Here is a 14,444-nt window from a genome sequence, read left to right as displayed (position 1 = left end):
TATTTATCTTCACAACACTCCTCTGAGGTAGGGAAGTATTATTGCTCCCATTTCACAAATGTGGCACTGAAGCACAGAAAGACGAAGTCACTTTGCTAAGGACACACAGGAAGCCCATAGTAGAGCAGGAATTTGAACCCAGCTCTTCCAAGTCCTAGCTCAATGCCCTAACCACGGATAAGGGAAGGATTGTAGCTAATTGCAGTTCTTTCAGCTGCATTTCTGAGTCAGCCTCTCCACTTAGGGTCAAAAAAGCCAGCGCATGTGAATCTGCCTCACCTAATGAAATGTTTTGAATGGATGGCTGTGGGGTACAGTGGCCTTGGAGACATTAACCCCTTCTGTGCCAGGATGTTAAGATTTCACACCCATTTAATAGGTCACAACTAGTAGTATAACAACTTGCTCTATAGGGCAATATGGGATTCCTGCTTCCCAGACTCTTTGTGCATCTATAGCAGACTGAAAGAGTTAAATATAGCTGTTATTGACAGTGTGTGGCATGGCTGAGGATTAGGGCTTATTTTAGCTGCTCTTCCTAAACATAGCAAAGGTCATGAGGGAAAAGGCTTCATTGCTAAGTCTTGTTGGCCTTGTTCCTTCTGTGGGTTTTGCTGGAGGATGGGACTGTCTCACTTACAAGGATAATAGATGACTAGCCTGGTGCTGATTAACCTCATTTTAATTGATAATTAATTTTAAACCCTATTTACTTTCCCTGGAACAGCTGAGACTTCAAGGAAACCACAGTGAAGGCATACAAGGCTTGAAATCTTCTCCAAGGAAAGGGGGGGGGGTTATACTTTATTCAGAACCAGTTTCTAGTCACCTTGTAATGTTAGAGCTTGTGTGAATTTGTGGCTTGTGGAAGAGAAGGACTATCAGTTTTAACTAGACTGAGGGATAGTGCAGGTAAGTTCAGTCTATGCTTCTTCTGATTGGCTTGGCTAATGCATCCTTGTCTTGATCTGTAAAGATATCTGCTGTTCAAATCCTGATTGGGCCCTCCCCAGGCTCTGTCAATGCACCTACTTCTGGGCTTACCACATTCCCTGTTATTCCAGTCCTGGGGATTTGATGAACTGACTGGTGATGTGGCTGAATATCCTTCCAGGACCAGTTAAAACCATGAAGGTTGTTTGGCTTGTTGCAAAACTGCCCAAAAGGGACGTGATTCCGTAGCTATACAGCTCTCAGAACTGAGTCGTTCTTATTCAGAGCCCTATTCTTTTCCCCCTTCTGGACTTTGTTCTGAGACTCTCACCATCCCAGCATGATTCTCTAACACAGGGGTTCTCAAACTGGGGGTTGGGACCCCTCAGGGGGTCATCAGGTTATTACTGGGGGGGGGGTCATGAGCTGCCAGCCTCCACCCCAAACCCCACTTTGCCTCCAGTATTTATAATGGTGTTAAATATGTAAAGTGTTTTTAATTTAAAAGGGGGGTTGCACACAGAGGCTTGCTATGTGAAAGGGGTCACCAGTACAAAAGTTTAGAACCACTGCTCTAATAGCTGAGTTAAGTTTCCTAGTACATTCACCCAGGGGCTTTCTGAACCCCAGTTAAAATCTATTGAGTAGCCCTAGCTAGTACAGTAATCCTTTGTCCTTCTATAGCAGCTTTCATCCAGTGACCTCAAGCATCTTATGAACATTCAAGAATTAAGTCTCACAACACCTGTGAGGTAGGTTTTATCCTTATTGTATAGGTTGATAAACTAAGAGGCTGTGATTTGCTCAAGGTCACACTAGTGAATCTGTGCAGAAGTGGCAGTAGATCCCAGCAGTACTGACCCCTCTTAGCTTGAGGCACTGGTGAACACTCCTTTCCAGTACAACACATCGCTGATATGAGCTCAATTTTAAATTACTACTTGTATAATAAGAGATCCTGACATCTCACTCTGTGCTATATTATGATGTCTCTTAGACTTGTATACAGTGGAATTACTAAGTCCTAAAATGTAGCCTCTAGGTACTGCAATAATGGGTTCTTTAGAAAAACCTAGGTAATAACAGAAACCTTGAACTTCCATTATCACAGTATACCACCAAAGGTAATTAAAGCAAATAAAGGGGGCTGCATATTCACAATATCATTCCTAGCTATTCCAGTAGTTGGGATGTGAATTGCTGCCTTTCAATTCTCCGCGCGCATGTGTGTGTCTCTCTCTCTCTCTCTCTCTCACTGGTAGAAGCATCTCTCACTGCTGAAAGGAAGATGGGTTTTCTTTGAGTCCTGGCACAGGCTGCCAGACTGGCTGAATCTTTGGAATGTGCAGATGCATAAAAAAGGCCTCATGGGGTTCCTGCATTCTCCAGGGGGTTTCTGCATTAGAGCAAATAGGTTAAAAATAGCTATTGTCTAATCAGATAGAATTAGAAATGCTTATCTAAAGGGTGCTTGCCACTCTAGGCAATTTCACCCTTTATAACTAATGCCAGCTGACCTCCACTTTCATCTCACCTGTTCTAGTGAATGATTGAGGATTCCTTTTAAAGTGGGCATCTGCTCTGAAAAGTGACTGTGTATTAAATAATAGCACTGTGTGATTCCAGGTTTGTCTGAAAGTGTCTTCAGATCAGATTTGCTCTGTTTACAAGTAGAAAATACTACTTCTGACCCCTAGTTGCCAGCCCTACAAACTCAGAAGAGAATCTGAAAGGCAAGCTGGGTTCTCTCTGGCTCTTGCATTATCACCAATAATAAAGACTCTGCAAGCCAAATCTTTCTTTCTTTTTTTTTATACCTTGTCTAAGGTTTATTTGCCAGCTGAGCAAAAGAGCTCCCCTTCTGGGGCCAGATTTTCCACTGCTGTTCAGGCAGGCTTTCAAAAGTGCCCAGCACCAACAAATACAGCCAGACTTTCAAAAAAGCTCTGCACCCAGCAGATCCTATTGTTCTCAATGGAAGCTGCTGGGTGCTAAGCCCTTTTGAAAAAGCTGACCTTAGTGACTGCGTTGCCCTCCCTGCTCCAGTAACATATTCCAGCCATGGCTCCTATTAATGTATTGGCCTTTATGGGATGCAATGTGGTGTAGCAATTAAAGCAGGAGGCTGATACTCAGGATTACATGTTTTAGTCCCAGTTTTGCCATACATTGTGTATGTGACGGTGGGCAATTCCCTTGACCTCTCTGTGTGTCTGTCTCACCATGTGTCAAATGGGGATAATTCTTACCTGCATCCCAAGCATATTGTGAGGTTTAGTTCTCATTTGAAAAGGGCTTTGAGATGCATGAATGGAAGGAACTGTAGAAGTTTTAATGGCGGAAGTTAATACTCATGGGGTCAGAAGGGATCAGGTTTTACTAGCTGCTATGAGGGGGGGCACGACCTGATCAAGCAGGGAGAGGTCATTAAAGGTGATGGAAGGATGATTTCCATGAGCCCCTCCTACATCTAACAGTTCCGGTATTAGAACTGTGGAGTGGCCGGCGGCTACACCAAACAGCACAGGTGTTTACACATACACAAAATTTCCATAAACTGGATGCTCTCTGGGATTTTCCATAATGCCTTTGCCCACCCCCCACCCTCCCCTTTTGAGTTGGGGAGGGGAAGAGATTTCCGGTTGGCTTTCTCCATAAAGACTGCTTGTATATTTTTAGCTGCTCAGGATGTTTCCAAGTAACACACTGGCTCTGAACTTGCCGTGTCAGCCTTCCCTTTTAAACCCCCTCTCGGGAGGTTTATGGCTGGCTCTCTGCAGCTTTGCTGATGCAGCCTGTAATGTTTATACCTGCAATCAAGTATCAGCTGAAGCCCAAAGCTGGGAGTTTTCCTCTTTCTTTCTCCTGATGCTGAGTGTGCAAGCTGGTAATCTGGTAGTTTTCCATGCACAATCCCCACCCCCACCCCCCAAAATCCTGCCACCGGATAGGTTTATAAAAAGCTCTGTGTTTGTAGTCAGTAGGGGATGGGATGCACCCAGCCTCTAGAGTTCTATTTCTAGGTGATTTATAATGCAGTCTTCCCCCACACCCTTACCTCCCAAAGCAGTACATGAACACTGAGATTCACCACACAAGAGTTTTCTCTACATTTCATAAACCCCCTTCTAAACAGAGAGGGAAGGTTGGCTCCTTGGGTTGGCTCCATCTGAGTGCATTCTCCCCTTGCAAGCTGCCTTCGGTACAGAGTATGCAGTGGCTTAAGATGTTCTCAAAACTCCTCAATGAAACGATAGGCCTGGATCAACATAGCTGCTTCCCACAATTGTATCTGTTTCCGTCACTTTAACGCAACAGACATTTCAGGCTTTAAAGTGACATACAGACAGAGTGACCAGGTAGGTGTTGGTCCAATAAAAGATCTCGCCCACCTTGTCTCTCTAATATCCTGGGACTGAGATGACTACAACAGCACTGGATACACAGAGTAACCGTCCTGGAGTTTTATATTATAGATAAGTGGCACAGCACCATTCTACCACTGTGTTGTCTAAGCCTGATCTGAGCTCATGAAATGGCAGTAAAAATACTTAAGTCCTGTCTGAATCAATGATCACATCCATGGTAGAGCCGGTGTAGCTGCCTTATAGTTGAAAAATGGGTAAACAAACTTATATGGTAGACAAGGCTCAACAAGGCATCAAGCCTTAAGCTTCAGAATTGGCAACTTCCCTCTTCCTGAAGTTTAAATTGGTCTGTGATGAGGTTATCTTACCCTCATCAGGTCATGTTAGGGTGACCAGACAGCAAGTGTGAAAAATCAGGACTGGGTGGGGGGTAATAGGAGCCTATATAAGAAAAAGACCCAAAAATCGGGACTGTCCCTATAAAATGGGGACATCTGGTCACCCTAGGTCATGTTTACATTGCCTCAGTTTCCCCTTCGTGGGCTCCCCAATACACTCATGCTTCAAGTAACCTCCACTTTTGGGGGTCTAGTTTATTAACAAAATGGTTCATTGTGGAGAAAATGTGTATTTGAGTTGACAGATTTCACAGTTCCTTCCCCAACTTGTGGCCTAGTGCCTGATCTTTCCTAAAGCCTTTCCCAGCTGCGTCGTTTACTCAAGCTCCTTATGAGTACTTCCCTTCCCTATCTCAGTCAGCTGTCTCTAAAAGGCAAAACCCTCTATGTCTGAGTTGCTTTCATGTGACATTTGGTCACCTGACCCAGTCATCAGTCAGGACCTTAAAACCGGGAGCAAGGAAGCATGCATAATGTATTTGCCTAAGGACCAGTACGGTGTTATGTGGTCCTCTGATTTATAGGAAATTTCATGCTAATGTAGCTCGTAGTGACAGGGCAATGATTTCCATAGTTAAGACTGCTTTGCAATAGTAAGAGCTAGTAAATGTTTCTATGGCAGTTGTCATGTTTTTCATACACAAAGAGCAGCCACCTGCTTTCAGTCTAAAAACTCTCATTTTAAAACTTCCTTTTAAATTAAGGTAAATAGCAACACAGTACACGAGTAAAAACCCTCCAGGGAAAGTACAATATGCCTGCATCTTCAGTGTCACAGGCTCCTAGCAGCTCTGAGAACAAAATGGCTGCTGTCTCAGGAAAGCAGTGGAGAAGTTAGACATTTAAAGATGCAGTGCACAGAAAAACATGTCTCAGATTCCTAGCTACGTACACCAATAGCAATGAATTGGGTTTGCTCATGTATTTGTTTGCAGGAGTGGCTGTGAAATGGGGGAGGGGGAAGTAGTCTTGCTTTCTTTTCCAAACTTGTCTCTCTTATCTGAGAGAGATCTACATTTGAACCCCTTCTGTTTTCTTGTGCGTCTGCAAGTACTGTGGCAGCCCAGTCATTTTGAAGTTCCCCCCTCCACTCACGTTTCAGTTAGGTGGCCTATCTACACTGTAGTATGTCTTTTAACAGGAATGTACTGCAATATAGAGAGACCTTGGGGTGGTGCCATTCTGTTTTTTCACAGACCTTGAGAAAGGGACTTGGAGGTGGTCAGAGGCTATGGATAGCAGTTCTGAGTTGTCCAATTGCTCATCAGAGAAGGAAGCTTCAAGGAATATTTCACACATAGTCATACACTGTCTAGCCACTGGCTGTCTGGAACTCTGTGCCAGCACAGGGTGGGATCATGAGTCTCTCCAAGTTGCAATTACACAAAGATCCAAATTGGGGTTGGGAATTAGAGGAACAGAGAGAACTGGGCAAGAAGTCAAAGGTGTAGGGGGGGTTTTATGTCCCAAAGAACTGGGAACTCCTGGCCTCCAAGCACCTAGACTCCCTTATATGACTCACTGTTATGTGCTTTATTGGGTCAGATCAGCACCGCCTGCATTGCTGCACAGCAATGACTAAAACTCTCAAAAGCCCATCCTACTATCTGCTGGGCTTTGTGTAAATCCTTGGGGGCGGGGGAGGAAGGAGTGTTTTCTTTGTTAGCTACAAAGGCCCAGATCCTCAAAGGAATTTAGGCCCCTAACGTCCACTGAATTCAGTGGACGTTAGGAGCCTAAATATCTTGGAGGATCTGGGCCAAAGGGCTGTGGTGGGCATTTACAAGCCCCTGCTATGGACAGAAATGGTCGGGGAGAGGGGGCTTGCAAGGAAGGGATGGAAACCCTTTCAAACTGGCTCTGCATTTCAGGAAAGAAGTGTCACAGACCAGACCCTAATTCAAGAAGAATCCCACTCATGCTCCAGCCTGAGCATCCACAGAGTACTCAACTGACCTTATTTGCTATGGTGGCACATTGGCCAAAGACTGTCCTGCAAGCACCTCTCTTCTAGATTATATGTTAAAATAAAAAAGATATGATGGGAGTTGTGGAGGAATTCCCAACCTTCAGCCTCCATGCCTGGCTGCAGAGATACAAATATAGCCTAATAGTGATGTGAGGAGGCAACATTCCCACCTTGCTCCGAAATGAAGGCTCTGCACTCTGGATAGGGCCAAAACTTGCTTCCTTTTTTGGGTTTGGCTTTAGTCACAAGGTACACAAAGTGCAATACAACCTCACCTTGTGACACATTTGCTGATGGCCCGGCATGATACCACACGATAATCTGAAGTCCCTTCCATCAGTGCAGACATGGTATATTGGCATATTTCCTGTAGGGTCAGATTTTCAAAAGAATTCAGCGTCCTGCAGCTCGCATTGTGACACTTATGACCAGATTTTCAAAACTGTGGAGGCTTCTGGACCCATTTCCATGACCGTTTGAGTATTTATGTAAAACGTTCAGAACAGCCACAGAACTGAAACCTTTGGCATATTCCTTTGTATATTGACTTTAAAAACCATAGCAAAATCTTAAACTGTTGGCAATAACCACACATACACAACTCATTTGTAAGTAGCAGTGACTGGTTATAGCTCTTCTACCCATTTCATTTTCTTTTTGATTTTATTACCTTAAATATGTGTTGGGGGTGGGGTGCGATGCAGTGGGCAGGGAGGTTAAATAATCTTTTTTTAAGCTGTGAAGTTTTTTTTGTAGTTCTATGGGTACATAGGGAGCTTTACAGACAGAATATATGGGGCCAAATTCTGCACTGGCTGAAATGACTGTAATTCTATTGAAATCAGTGGAGCTACCCCAGATTTAAGCCACCATAAATGCAATCAGAATTTGGCCCATGGTGCTTAAAGTATTAGCTAGACCAAGTAATAGTTCCAGACAACACCAGAATTTATTTACTGTTCTGATGCAACTTTAGAGAACTCCAGATCCAAACTTGGCAGCTCTAGCTCACCTCAAATTAGACTTCTCAATTTTGCCTGCACTTGAGATCTGTGTTCAGTTCTCTGGGCACTTGATTGTAGGAAAAAGACTACTAACATTGAGACGAGGTAGTATAAGAAAATGGAGATGAGCCCTGGTCTTGAGGATCAGTTTCAGGAGGAAAGATTTAACATCGTCCCTGAGCTTCTTTTTCGTCGGGCAAACTTTAAAGTGCTTCACTAGATGCCTGCAAAAATCATGGACAAGAAACATGTAAGAGCTGATTCAGGCAAGCTATTGATTCTGGAGACGGGATTTAAAAAAAATAAAATCTAGGGATAATCTCAATGCCACTTCTGAATCCTATTTTATATGTGGCCCTGTTTAGTTCAGCACACCCTCTCATGAGCGCTGGAGTTCCTCTTCTCAAGCCTACTCTCGGTATTACTCTAAATTTCCCTTGAATGCCCCGAGTGACTGGCTTCCCAGGGGAGATTACATTAAAGAGGCACTATAGAAAGATTTATTGAATGTCTATTAAAAAAAGTGTATAGAAAAATCTAAGCAATATGATCGCCATGGAGGAGAAAAATGGTGCAATTTGCCATGAGGTGTTTTTAAAGCTTGATTCATTTTTCCCTTTATAGTAATTTTATCTCCCTCCTCCCCACATAATGGGGAGTGGGATGGGGTGGGAGGAAAAGGACAGAGCCTTTGTTAGACTTGGTTTCTATATGGCCAGGTGTTAAATCTGAAGGCCGTCCCGAAGAGTGAGAGACAGGGAGCTTTTGGACATTCCTCCAGGAAAACGTGTGTCTGCACTTTTGGGATGTACTGAAGCTGGCACATCCTGGCATTCTCATTATTTGAAATGACCTTCCACAGAAAACCTCCTTCGTGGACTCTTGCTCAGAACACATGCACACCTTGTGTCAGCAAGGGAAGGGACAATCCGCTCGGCTCTGCTGATAAATGGATCTGTAGGTCAGTAGGTTGTGGGGCCAGAGTTTCAGGACAAAGTGTCTTGCGGTATTGGAGTGGGACACCACCTGCTCTGAAAACCCTAGTGCTGAATATATTTCCTCTCCCTGTGGGATCTTGTGTCAGGGAAATAGACACCCAGGACCGAGTGGCATGCACATACTGACTCTTACCAGCACGGGCTGACTTTGTGTTTGTCCCTTCCCCCAAAGGCTGAACTAAAGAGGAGTGTGGGAGGTAAAAGCAGAGAGGAGCTCCCTCTCCTATTCTTGGCTTGGTTAGAGCAGCATTTCTCCACAGTTCTCCTTCACCCCCTCCTTGGCATGCGCTATGAGACTTCCCCACCTGGTTCAATCTACATTAGCCATTGCTTTCCCTCCATCTCCCTGCTGCTCCCTACTTCTTTCAGCTTCTTGAAAGTTAATGAACAAAGTAATGGCAGAGAGAGGTTAGTAGTTGTTGTCCTCGTTCAGATGGTCTTTGTCTTTAAAGTGGTGTCGAGAGGGTGGGGGGAGAAAGAAGTTCTGAGTATAACACACACACAATGTTTAGACTAGGTCGGTGCCCTAAATTGCTGTAATCTTTATGGGTGTCACTCACCGAAGAGCCACTACCAGTTACAGCCAGCAAGTGTCGCTGTGGTCTTTGCTTACCAAGGAGCCAGAGAGAAAGTGTAAGAGAGAAAGCAGTGGAAAACAGGCATTTAGAAAAGGAACAATTTGTTCCAAAACATTTGCTTTGTAACGGGGTCATCTATAAATTCTGGGATTTCCTGTTTGCTGAATGGCAGACCTTCTTTTTTTCCCAAGCTGCAGACTGGAATCATTTTATTATAGCTCACTGCAAGTCCCTTTCCTATTCCATGTCTAGATTTGCAGACTTTGCTCAGAAATTTCCCAGCTTTTGAGGGTTTTAAGTCAGATCCTTCAACGCCGTCCTCTGGAGTCGTGCTTGAATTTCCTTTGGGCTTTGGAGGTGGTGAGATCATGGTAGTTTTAAGAGGAAAGTACTGGATGTATTAATGACTTCTTTTCATGCTGATGTATGTTTGTTCTGGATAGAAAGGAAGAAAAATGGTTCTGGATACAAAGATGACAGAAATCTGGATCGCTTGGTAAACTGAGCGCAAGCAAACAATATGTGGTTTTTAACATAACTAAATGTATACATCTGTGAACAAAGAATGTAGGCCTTACTAACACAATGGGGGACTCCATCCGGGAAAGCAGTGACTGAAAAAAAAATTGGGGGTGGGGGGGTTACTGAACACTAGCTGCCATGTTGACACTGTGGGCAAAAGGGCTAATGCAATCCTTGGATGCGTAAACACGGGAATCTTGAGTAAGTGTAGAGAGGTTATTTTACCTCTGTATTTGGCATTGGTACAACCACTGCTGGAATACTGTACTCAGTTCTGGTGTTCACAGTTCAAAAAAGGATGTGGCTATATTGGAGAGGGTTCAGAGAAGAGCCATGAGAATGATTAAAGAATTAGAAAACCTGCCTTTATAGCCATAGACTCAAAGAACGCAATGTATTTAGCTTAACAAAGAGAAGGTTAAGGAGTGACTTGATTACAGTCTGTAAGTACTTACACAGGGAACAAATATTTAATAATGTGGACGATATAACCCAATCCAATGGCTCGAAGTTGAAGCTAGTCAGACTGGAAATAAGATGTAAATTTTTAAGAGTGAGAGTAATTTACCACTGCAACAATAATTTATCAAGAGTTGTGGAGGATACTCCATCACTGATTAATTTTAAAATAATATTGGACATTTTTTCTAAAAGCTCTGCTCTAGGAATTGTTTTGGGGGAATTCTATGGCCTGTGTTATACGGGGGTCAGACTAGATTATCATAGTGGTCCCTCCTGGCCTTGGAATCTCTGAAAATTTAAATAAAGAAGATTTTAGAGAAAGCAATGCTTAACCACCTGGGGCCCAATCCTGCATTCCTGATGCATCCAATGAGCTCTCTGTATCGAGTGGGAATTGTCCCAATGCAACGAATGCAGGGTCTGAACTAACTTACCACTGTTGAGCAAAACTGGCACCCATCGCTTACAGTCAGAGAGCTTAAGGCCAGAAGGGACAGGCAAATCCTCTAGACTGACCTCCTGAACATCACAGGCCACAAGCCCCCACCCAGTTGCAACTGCATTGAGCCCAATAACATGGATTAGACTCAGAGACAAAACACAGGGCAAAAATCCTATTGTGTCTGACTCAGACCAGAGTAGACATATCCTCTCCTGCCTACCCCATGGAGCATTCACTGATTGACTTTACTGTGAGAGGAGGTGACACTTTTTTGATGGGGATTTAGGGGTGGGGGGCAGAGAATATTCCATCCCTCACACCCCACCTTGAATTTAACATTCAAACAAATTGACTTCCCCCTCTTCTGGGGAGCTTCCAACACTCTCCAATCACTCCCTCTTCCTCCCTGTGGTGGCAGATATTTTAAGGGAGGTGCCCCTCTCATCTTTCCCTTGGAAAGCCTCTGTCCTGTTTTGCTTCACACACAGTAAAGTGCACATGGTATAAAAATCCTTGGAATTATTTTATTAGCATTTATTATTGTACTATCTGACTGTGGAAAGCAGTGGGCAAAAGGAGTAAAGACGCAGAGACTGAAGTCATTTGGCTTGTAATGTTTTCCCTAAATAGTAAAGGGGATTAGTTCATGTTTGAGGGCTTGTCCACACAGAGACAGCACAGCAAGCTGGGGTATAAACATACAGGACACTAGCATGCCCATGCCAATTCACCATTTGGACTTTACCACACACTAAAAGTTCTATAGTGAACTTTGACCTACATAACTCTTAGTGGGCATTAGCAGGGTCCTCATGGCCAGTTAGTGCACAGCAAGCTAGTACCCTGTAGATTTACACCTGACTTGCTGTTCACGAAGTCTCAATGAGGACAAGCCCTGGTACAAATGCCCTCAAAGGCTGGCTTAGCCATATGGAGACAGATTTCAGAGTGTTCCACGCCCAGCAGCTTCCATTGTGACATCGATGGCAATTTACAAGTGTTCAGTACCCCCGTGTTCTGGGCTCTTTGGAAAATCTGACCTGATTGTGGCTGCTGAGCACATTTTTATTCTATGTTTGTACAGTGCCTAGCACAGTGGGGTCCTGTGCCATGACTGGGGCTCTTAGGTGCTACAGTAATACAGATAAATAATAAAAATCATTTGAAAATCTGTCCACCAATGGTAGGGTACAGCACATGGGGAGTCAAGTGAGGGTTCAGAACTCACTGTATTGATCCATTGAATCGGGCATAGAGCCCACAGCAGTAACCCCAAATGCAATTGCTCCTACATTTTTGGAATGGGGTGTGTCTAACACACCTTTCTTTTCTAATACAAGGCAATGGAATTGTGAGGCGGGGATAGAGAGAGCAATTGTTGTTTATATTTTAACAGGTGAAACAACCTATCCCACTGTTCGCATGGTGCTGATGCTTTCCGTGGGTATTCTGTCTGCATTCACTTTGGCGAGGGCTTCAGACTATTTCTGGCAGCAATTAAAAATATTCAGGAGGCACCTGTCACTTTTGTTCTGATATTTCCACAGGGCCCTTTATTTGTACTTTATGAAAGAAATATAAAATTCAGCAATGTGGTTTCTGCTGAACTTCAGTCATCTTACATATTGAGGTGGAAAGTGACAAGCAATTTCTATTCATTGGAAGCTGTTCTTCCAAATATCGCAACATGGAGATGGTAACGGAAGATTTTTACAGTGCATAGCACTTCACTAGCACTTGCTATCCAAGGATCGGAAGCACTTTTGTGAAACATTAATGAATTAAACTTCATACCTGTGAAGTAGGAAAATGTTATTTGTCCCACTTTACAGATCGGGGAAACAAGCACAGTGATTAAATATCAATTATTCAAAACTGACAACTAATTTTGGATGCCTGCATTTTTAGAGGCCCAGTCTGAGGCACCCAGGGTAAGATTTTCAGAGACCCTGAGCTTTGCTGCTCCCACTGATTTCAGCTGGGGTTATGAGTGCTGAGAAACTCTGAAATATTAGCCCACAGTTTTCTAAAGTTGGGCATCAAAGTCAGAAGCCGCTACCTGTTGAAAATTTGGACCTAACTGACTTGGCCAAAGTGATACCAGAAGCTTTTGGTTTAGGTGGAACTAGAACTCAGATTTCCTTTTTACTCACAAGACCATCCTTTCCATCCAGCCTGTTGAGTACATCTCTTTGATGCTGAATGCCTAGGGGACACATTAAGTCTCTGTATGGAATGTACATTGTAACACTTTTGTTTGCTTGTGTGGGTATAACCTAAGAAAACATTCAATTAGAGAGAAACTAAGGAACTAAACTCATTTTACTTATATGTGTAGCTTTAAAAATGATTGTACTGCTACTAATAAGCATTTCTCCAAGATCCAACTCGGCTATAAAGTCAGTTACACAGAACTTTTAAGGTTTCAGAGTGGTAGCCGTGTTAGTCTGTATCAGCAAAAAGAACGAGGAGTACTTGTGGCACCTTAGAGACTAACAAATGTATTTGGGCATAAGCTTTTGTGGGCCAAAACCCACTTCATCGGATGCATGTGGTGGAAAATATAGTAGGAAGATATATATACCCAGAGGACATGGAAAAATGAGTGTTGCCATACTAACTATAACGAGAGTAATCAGCAGGAGAAAAAAACTATTGTAGTGATAATCAGGATGGCCCATTTCCAACAGTTGACAAGAAGGTGTGAGTAGCAGTAGGGGGAAAATTAGCATGGGGAAATAGGTTTTACTTTGTGTAATGACCCATCCACTCCCAGTCTTTATTCAAGCCTAATTTAATGGTGTCCAGTTTGCGAATTAATTCCAATCCTGCAGTTTCTTGTTGGAGTATGTTTTTGAAGTTTTAGGTCTGTAATTGAGTGTCCAGGGAGGTTGAAGTGTTCTCCGACTGGTTTTTGAATGTTATAATTCTTGACGTCTGATTTGTGTCCATTTATTCTTTTGCGTAGAGCCTGTCCAGTTTGGCCAATGTACATGGCAGAGGGGCATTGCTGGCACATGATGGCATATATCACATTGGTAGATGGGCAGGTGAACGAGCTTCTGATGGTGTGGCTGATGGAATGTACATTGGTGAGTATGGCTGAACCGCCTGAAACCCAAAGAGCAGCACGGAGTTATCCGAGCAGCTTCAGAACAGCTCCCATTCAGCCTTCACTAATTCCACAAACATAAAACACCATCACGCAAGCGCACACACACATTCAGATTTCAGTGCTGTAGTTTCTATTTACAAATTTCCATTAATTACTGACAAAAGCGATCACCCACTCACATAACATTGCACTAATCATCGCAGAAAAAGGGACCTCTTATCCCCCTAATTGCAACCCGATGCCACTACGTCACTTTTGATCGTGCACTCATGCAAAAACAATGGGACAGAAGTTCATACAATATAATTTATGAAAACCAATATAGAGCTGATTAGGCTATGTTTTGATGATTAATAAACATGGTGGGAGTTAAGGCTGAACATTGGTTGTTCAGGATGAGGGTGGAGATCTGTGGGCTGTATGTGGTAGAAGGGAGGTAGTTGAGGTTGAGAACGGGAACTGATGAGGCGAGTGTAGATCGGGTGTAGAATGATTAAACTGCTTATTTCCTTGCTTCTTACGGTTTGAGTTTGGGCGATGCTGCCTAGCAAGCTTATCTCAAAGTTAACCAAGATTTTTTTTTTTTTGCGGAGGAATGTATTGGATGCTGCGGTTACATGTCTAACATCCTTGGCAGCTTTTGGGGGTGCCTACT

General features: G+C 43.4%; 1 long non-coding RNA gene across 2 annotated transcripts in view; it reads left to right on the top strand.

Annotated features, from left to right (window-relative positions):
* Window positions 1–470: 470 nt before the first annotated feature.
* Window positions 471–14,444, top strand: part of LOC135975799 (uncharacterized) — a 62,927-nt gene continuing 48,953 nt past the window's right edge. For both annotated transcript variants that reach the window (XR_010592843.1, XR_010592844.1), the window contains exons 1-2: window positions 471–912; window positions 1,618–1,685. This is a non-coding gene — a long non-coding RNA (uncharacterized LOC135975799). The remainder of the gene's footprint in view (window positions 913–1,617; window positions 1,686–14,444) is intronic.

Source organism: Chrysemys picta, chromosome 15 (assembly GCF_011386835.1).
Source record: "Chrysemys picta bellii isolate R12L10 chromosome 15, ASM1138683v2, whole genome shotgun sequence".
Lineage (NCBI taxonomy): Eukaryota > Metazoa > Chordata > Testudines > Emydidae > Chrysemys > Chrysemys picta.
This window is presented reverse-complemented; position numbering and strand designations above follow the sequence as displayed.